The following is a 7,652-nucleotide window of genomic DNA, read 5'->3' as shown; positions in this document are numbered from 1 at the left end:
AAGTTTGCTTACAGTCCAGTATAATAAAGATAATATCCCTCCATAAGGCAAGCATCAGGTCAACTTAGTGTCTAGTAAAAGAGACACAGTTTGCTAAATAAAGTGCTTTCTTTTCCTCCAATAACGCAATCCAATGCATGTGCAGGTATCAGATGGTCTTTATTTCACCCTATAGAAATTGAGGGTCAAAAATTCAGCACAAATGTTGATACTCTGGCTACTGCTATTCCTGTAATAAAGTGTCCTTTGTCTTTCACGCAGGAGTATTGTGTCTCCTTCTAGCTCCCCTGAAACTAGGGAAGAATAACTTGTTAGTTGGTAAGTAGGGTGAAATCTCAGTCTTAATTTTTCTTGACACCAAATACAATATCTAAAAGATAATATCTAAAAGATGAAACTCCTCTTTCATTACATAATATAACATAGTGATTCTCAGTATGGAATTTAAATGTAGACTGACTTTGTGACATGGAGCACACCTCACCTCCCTTCTTTGTCTTAGGTTTTGTGGTAGGCAGGACTTTTAAGAGGCCCCCAAGATTTCTGTCCTTAGTATACATGTCCTGTTTAATGTCTTCCAAGCTATGTGTGGAAGAGACTTGTGAATAGCATAGGATATTATTTCCACGATTAAGTCAGTAATTGGTTGCCTTTACGTTAATCAAAAAGGAAATCATCTTGGGTGAATCTAAGCTAATCAGGTGAGTCATTTTAAAGACAGTCTACAAGTTAAAAAAAAAAAAAAAAAAGTCTTTCAGCTTGATTTGAAGCATTAGCAGGTATTTTTCTTCGAGGTCATTAGATGATAAGCAAACAGCCACATTGCAAGCTGTCTATGGAGACGGGCAGCTGCTAGAAGCTGAGGACCTCAGCCTTATAAAGAGAATTCTTACAAAGAAGAGAATTGCCAAAACCTACAGAAGTTTAGAAACAAACCCTGGGCTCCGAATGAGAACGATCACATGGCTGGCAGTTTGATTTTAGCTGTGTGGTTTCCTGAGCAGTGAATTGAGCCACGTCATGCCCCGACTCCTGGCCTTCAGAAACTATGAGGTAATTTTTGTAATTTTAAGTTGCTTAATGTTTAGTTGTTTCTTGCACAGCGTAGAAAATAAACGTGATTTTTTTATATCCTAAAAATGTGGTTAAAAGCAGCATTTGCCTCATAGCTTCCCCGGGAGGATTAAACGAGTAAATATACATTAAAATGGTTTCAGAAGTGCCTGGTCCACAGTAAGAGCTATGTAAAGGCTCGGTCTTATGATTATATATGATTGCTTTAAGCTTGCTAACTTGTGCTTTTATCACCTAATAATTCTAAGTGGGGGTGCCAGGATACACCAGTTTTTCACTTACATAAGAAAATAATCATAGCTTCACTAAGTCATTTATAATACACTGTGAAGACGTTTGGCTACACGGAAAATGTTAAGTGGAAAAACTATTTTTGCTTCTTGCAAGCTTCCTGGAAGCCTCCAAAGCAAGCACATGCTGAACATGGCTCATTGCAAACTGTGAAGGAGGCAAAGCTGCTCCTTTAGTTTCCAGACCTCCGCATTTGCCTCACCACCTTTTGAAGCTTTTTATATAGATATATTCCCACGCATATGCATAATTTTAAATACATGCATAAATGTAATAAAAATATAGGTATTTTGTTTCAATCTAATTTCCCTCTTTTAGTTGTGGGATTGGCCTTTCTCTTCTTATCACTTTGCCACCTCTCCTAAGTGACTTCACCTTTCCCAACATCATACGTTTACCCCAAACCACAAGACACCTAATATGCATCCTACTACACACACACACACACACACACACACACACACACACACACACAGACACACACACACACGTACACAGATAGGTTGTCCAGACATGGTTTGAAAATGTATTCACATTGTCCATATGATACATTTTATTAAATATGCAATTTTATTTATATGCATGTATAAATATATATTTATGCATATACATAAACATATGTGTTTATTTCATACTTTACTTTTCTCACTAAACAATTACCTCATGAAAATACCTTCCTGCCAACTTTATGTCTTTACTCTCTTCCCCATTTTTAATGTTCATCTCCCTCCCACAAAAAACAGATCCCACCCTACTTGTCAATGGTCTCTTATTTCACCAACAGAGTGGTGTGGGCTGCATCATGGTAGGTGGGAGGAAGTAGCGAGGTGAATGGGAGGTTTGCATGGAGCTATGTGGGCTATGCTGACATCACGCTGAGGGATGTCACTGTTAGACAAGTGGCCATATATGTTCCTGAATTGTTTTCAATTCAGGAACATATATGCTTTACAGGTCTTCTTTAGATAGCATTTGTGGAAGTGATGAAGTGCGTGGTCCACACTGGCCATGTGACAGCCCTGAATCTCTTGACCTGACCAGCCAGTGACTAATTTCTGGATTCTGTCAATTCTTGGACTTGAGACATGGTTTTCTTATTGTATCAGTTGTAATGAAAACCTAAGTCAGGCCTGGTGCGCTGGCCTACACATGTAATCCCAGCATTTTGGGAGGCCTATTTGGGCAGATCACGAGGTTGGGAGTTCAAGACCAACCTGGCCAACATGGTGAAACCCAATCCCATTTCTACTAAAAATACAAAAATTAGACAGGCGTGGTGGTGGGCACCTGTAATCCCAGCTACTTGGGAGGCTGAGGGAGAATTGCTTAAGCATGAGAGGTGGAGGTTGCAGTGAACCGAAATCACACCACTGAACTCCAGCCTGGGTGACAGAGCAAGAGTTCGTCCCAAAAAAAAAAAAAAAAAGGAAGAGGAAAAAAAAGAAAAGAAAACCTAAGCCAGAGCTTTGTTTGAAACCAGGTAAAGGAGCTACAATAAAGCAGATGTCAGTGAGCTGCTGATGAAAGAGATCAACTTTCTACTCCTATTTCAAATTTTTAGCAAAAAATCATATAAGTTTATAAGAAAATGACTAATAATTGTTTTCCACACGGCCTAAGAAAATAAGGTATTATTTAGGATTGAATATAGATTGTCATTTCAGAGTAAGAGTGGAAAACTGTTACGGATTGAATTGTGTTCCCCAGTGTATAGGCTAAAGTCCTTACACCAAGTATTTCAGACTGGGACCTTATTTGGATGCAGGGTTTTTATAAAGGTAATTATGTTAAGATAAGATCATTAGCCTAGGCCCTAATCCTCTATGACCTGTGTTCTTATAAAAAGGAGGACTTTGGAGACAGAAATGCACACAGGGAGAACACTATGCAAAAAGACACAGAGAGAAGAAAGCACCTACCAGCAAGGAAGAGAGGCCTGTACCAAATTCTTCCCTGACAGCCCTCAGAAGAAATCAGCTCTGCTGGCACCTTGACATAAGAAAATAAATGTTATAAATGTATGTAGGTTTTGGTACTTATTACAGCATCCATAACAAACAAATACAGCAACTTACGACCACAAACCAAATGTGGTCTACCACTTTTATTTTTAAATAAAGTTTTATTGGAACACAGCCACAGCCATTTGTGTACATATTGCCTACAGCTACTTTTGCACTAAATAAAATAACTGAATAGTTGCGAAGTGAGATCATGTGGCCCACAATGCCTAAAATGTGTATAATCTGTTCTTTTACAAACAAAGTTTGCCAAGTCTGACACAGAAGTCTTATTGTACATCTTCTGTGTCCCAGATGTCCCAGCCTCCCAGGTCAGTCACCCCCAGCTAGACTCATACTCTCACACTTGCTTGGGTAAGACTCAGTTTCTCCACAGGTTCTTCTCTATAAACCTTCCAAGATACTTCCTGGATTCCAGTACTGACCATGTAGAACGCTTTTCTAGAATGTCAGACTTCTTTGATGTAGAAATGGTGACTGTGTTTTTTGTTGTTGTTGTTTTGTTTTGTTTTAAAGCCACTGAGGATTTGTAGTGAACATTCCTTTATCTCTTGCACAGATGACCAGCTGTCCATATCCTCTATCACTTTCTCAAATACTAATGAATGCATACGATGGGCCACACAATATTTTACACTTTACATTTATTAGAGAACTTATTTTTCACAATAAATTTATGAGATAGGTACTAGCATTAGCTCCATATTACATATAATAAATCTAAGGAACAGTGAATTTGCTTTTAGCTAACATAGACAATGCCACACTGTGTGAGGAAACTCAGCTACAATTGCAGGCATTATGCCCAATGATGCAATACTCTTACTTATTTTGCTGTGCTTCTGTCTTATTTTTCCTCCTGCATTACACAAAATGCAGGGTCTGGAAGTCCAATAGTTATACTACTTACTCATTGTTACCAGGAGACTCTCTTCTTTTGTCTCTCAAAAATGATACCTGCTATGATTTACATACAATCAGATATACCACTGGTATTCCTTTTAGAGACAAGAAGGTTCTTGTCTGATTTCCTTGTCTCTACCCTGCATATATCTATACTCTATACTCATTTGTCCTTGTGTCCCTTTGCCATACTTCCCCGGTCAAAAATCTAAGCTGGTTAAGACCAACTCCAGGGCATTCTGTGTCTGCATTTGATTACTCCATCCTCACTTCTGGGTGGCCCAGAAAGAAAACGTTGAAAGAAAATACTCTTCAGTAATCAGAACATCAGGTGATACAAATAATTGTCCACTTGGTGTACGAAGAGAATAGCCTCGTATGTGGATCTATACTGATCCATTGCTCATTGCTAACTAGTTGGTCAACTGGTCAGATATTTAAAAGACTATCACTAGAAAACAGATGGCCAAGAGGTCTAAAGGAGATGTAGGAATTATCCTGTAGATATCCTGCTGTTCTTTTCTCAACCAATATGGTGATTGCTCAAAGGGCTCATGCTCCCAAAGTGGTTTTGTTATAGGAGTTATTGAGAAATTATTTTAGGCAGACAGAAAGGAAAAAGGGTCATTGGGAAGTTTTTGTTTCTTTTAAAGCAGCTACAGAAACGTTTATTGTCTAGCAGGATAGCCCTGGCTTTTAGAGCCTGGCCGGCAAGCTTTGATGTAGATATGCCCTCCATTATGAATTGGGTCCACCCAAACATGGCGATTCCCGCTGAGTTCTTCTTGCCCTTGCCCCACCGTGCCTGGCAATATGGCCGCCTCCACATATCCCCACTTATGTAGAACATCAAGGTGCCCTGTATTTGCATATTAAAAGACTAGGGTGGGAGGGCCAGTGTTTTCACTGGTTACGTGAGTGACATGCCTGGTTAAACCAATCCCCTGAGCCCTATGCAAATCAGACACCACCTACTCCAGCCTTCTCATATAAGCAGCCACTTTTCCACTGCACACGGGTTTTATTCTTTGTTCTAATCCCCCCTCCCTCTGTCTCTGTGCAGGGGAGCTGTTTTCTTCTTCCTTCTTTCTTGCCTATTAGACTTTTCACTCCTTAAAACCACTCCACGTGTGCCCATGTCATTAATCCTATGGGCGCAAGACCAAGAACGGTAGTGTTCCTCCAGTCATCAGAGCTATATCAGTTTGGTTTGCAGAGATAAGAGCTATAAATTCTCCCCTTTTTTTTCTCATTTAAATGCTTCTAACTATGTGCTGGGTAATCAACCTACCAACAGAAGAAATCACAGGGAAGCTTCAGATTTGGATCTAGCATATAACTGCTAAGGCAGGAGTCTACGACCTTTCTCTGCAAATAGCTAGATAGTAAATATCTTAGACTTTGTGGGCCATATGGTCTGTATTGCAGCGACTAAACTCTGACTGCCATTATAACCCAAAAGCAGCAATAGGGAGTAAATATATCAATGAGTGTAGTTGTAACTCAATTACATTTTGTTAAAAACGGAGACAAGACTTTACCGAAGAGCTTTCGCTTGCAAACTCTGTCCTGAGGTTATCATTCAGTTACCTGGTGACAATATAATTGATTACATTATGCTTTCCCACCATGAATGAAGCAGTTGTTTCTTTTAAAAGAGCAGACTACTGAGTCCAGTATGGATTTTTCTCTCCTCCATGCAGTGCTTCTGCCAGGCCTACCATTTGTGCATTTATGCTTCCATTTGTGGCATTACCATGGTATTTCACTCAGTATCACCTTTAACAATTGCCAACTTAGAAGGAAGACAGTGGGACAATGGCATAATGCCCACAGCATTTCCCAGTGATATCACATACCCCATCACGCAGAAGCAGCTGCCTTGATGGAATTGGAAAGGCAATTTCAGCTCTAAATCACCACAAAACTTCAGTGGCTTAAAGGCAATCATTATGTCTACATCAGCATCTGGCTGGCTAGCTGTGGATCTGCAGATCATTCCTGGGCTTGCTTGGGCTTAGCTGAGGTCTAGTGTATGATTGTTCCTCACATATCTCATGTATAGGTGGAGGCTGAAGTCATAGCGGTTATTTTGTATCAGGAATGTAAGAGACTGAAAGGGCACACACAATGTCTCTTAAAGCCTTTGTTCATCACAGAATTGGCATAGTCACTTCTGTTTATAATCTATCCATTAAAGCAAGTCAGCAGGTTAAGCCTAAAGTCAGACTGGTGGAAAAACATATGAAGCTGGATAGGGAGAAAAGGATAGGAGAAAAGAAAATTGAACATTTGCTGAAATAATTTAATCTACCAGGGATGAGCTGAAAGCATAGTTACAGTACTCTCTGAGACCTATTGACCAGTACATTGAGTCCTAGTGTATATGAAATATGTGCTAACCCAGTATCCAGTAGACAGTGCCATCTTGCTGTAGCAAAAATCAATGTATCGTGGAACTAAGTGGTAGAGTCAGGAGTGATTGCTTTCTTCATGTTACCAGAGAACACAGTTTAACAATTTTTAGCCTCAGAATTAATCAACTGAAACCTAGTGCCAAAACAAGGACTATTTTCACCAGGAATCCAGTCAGGGCTCCAATTAATTGGCAGCAGAGACTATCGCCTGGCTATTTTGGGCTCTTTGTAACCCTAAAGCAAGGGACAAAAAAAGGAGCATCACTCTATGACCTAGTGAGCTTGATCCCAATTATCCAGGAGATACAGAGTTACTGATGTATGCTGAGGATAAAGAGAACAATCCGGAACAAGAGATTTACTGAGGTGCTGTTAGTACTCCAATTGCACAATAGTCCTGGTCAATTGAAATTGTAGCAACTCATTCCAGAGAAGACAATCAGATAGTAGGTAACTGCAGTAATGAAGGTTGGCACACTCCGGGCAGTCATGATACTGACCAAAGATAAGGGAATATGGAATGAATGGGTGGTAGAAGAGGCAGCTATGATTACCACCTCGTGCATTAGGAAATTGACTGTAGTAGCTATGTTTAAGCTGTTATTACTATATCTGTGATGGCTAGCATTTTAGGTTTCTCCTATTGTTTGGGAAGATGATGGGCTGTACCTATGCCCAATGTTTGGTAATCAAATTGTTATAAAATATTATCCAAAATGTTTATAAATGCATGTTTGCTTTTTGGATAAGTACATTTATTTCATGTTTAAAAAGTTAATACAGGTCAGTTCTCTGGGTAGCCCTGGAAAAATCCAGTTATCCCCACTCCAAGTTATTTGCTTATTGTTCTCAGGAATAACTGTAGAATGTGTTGGGATGCAGTATGCTAAGATAGCAACGAACTGCCTGAAACGGCCTGGGTCTTATTCCTGTTGCACCTAAAAAA

The sequence above is a fragment of the Mandrillus leucophaeus genome, unplaced genomic scaffold (assembly GCF_000951045.1).
Source record: "Mandrillus leucophaeus isolate KB7577 unplaced genomic scaffold, Mleu.le_1.0 Scaffold586, whole genome shotgun sequence".
NCBI classification, from domain to species: domain Eukaryota; kingdom Metazoa; phylum Chordata; class Mammalia; order Primates; family Cercopithecidae; genus Mandrillus; species Mandrillus leucophaeus.
The sequence above is the reverse complement of the archived record's forward strand: the minus strand, read 5'-3'. Positions refer to the sequence as shown.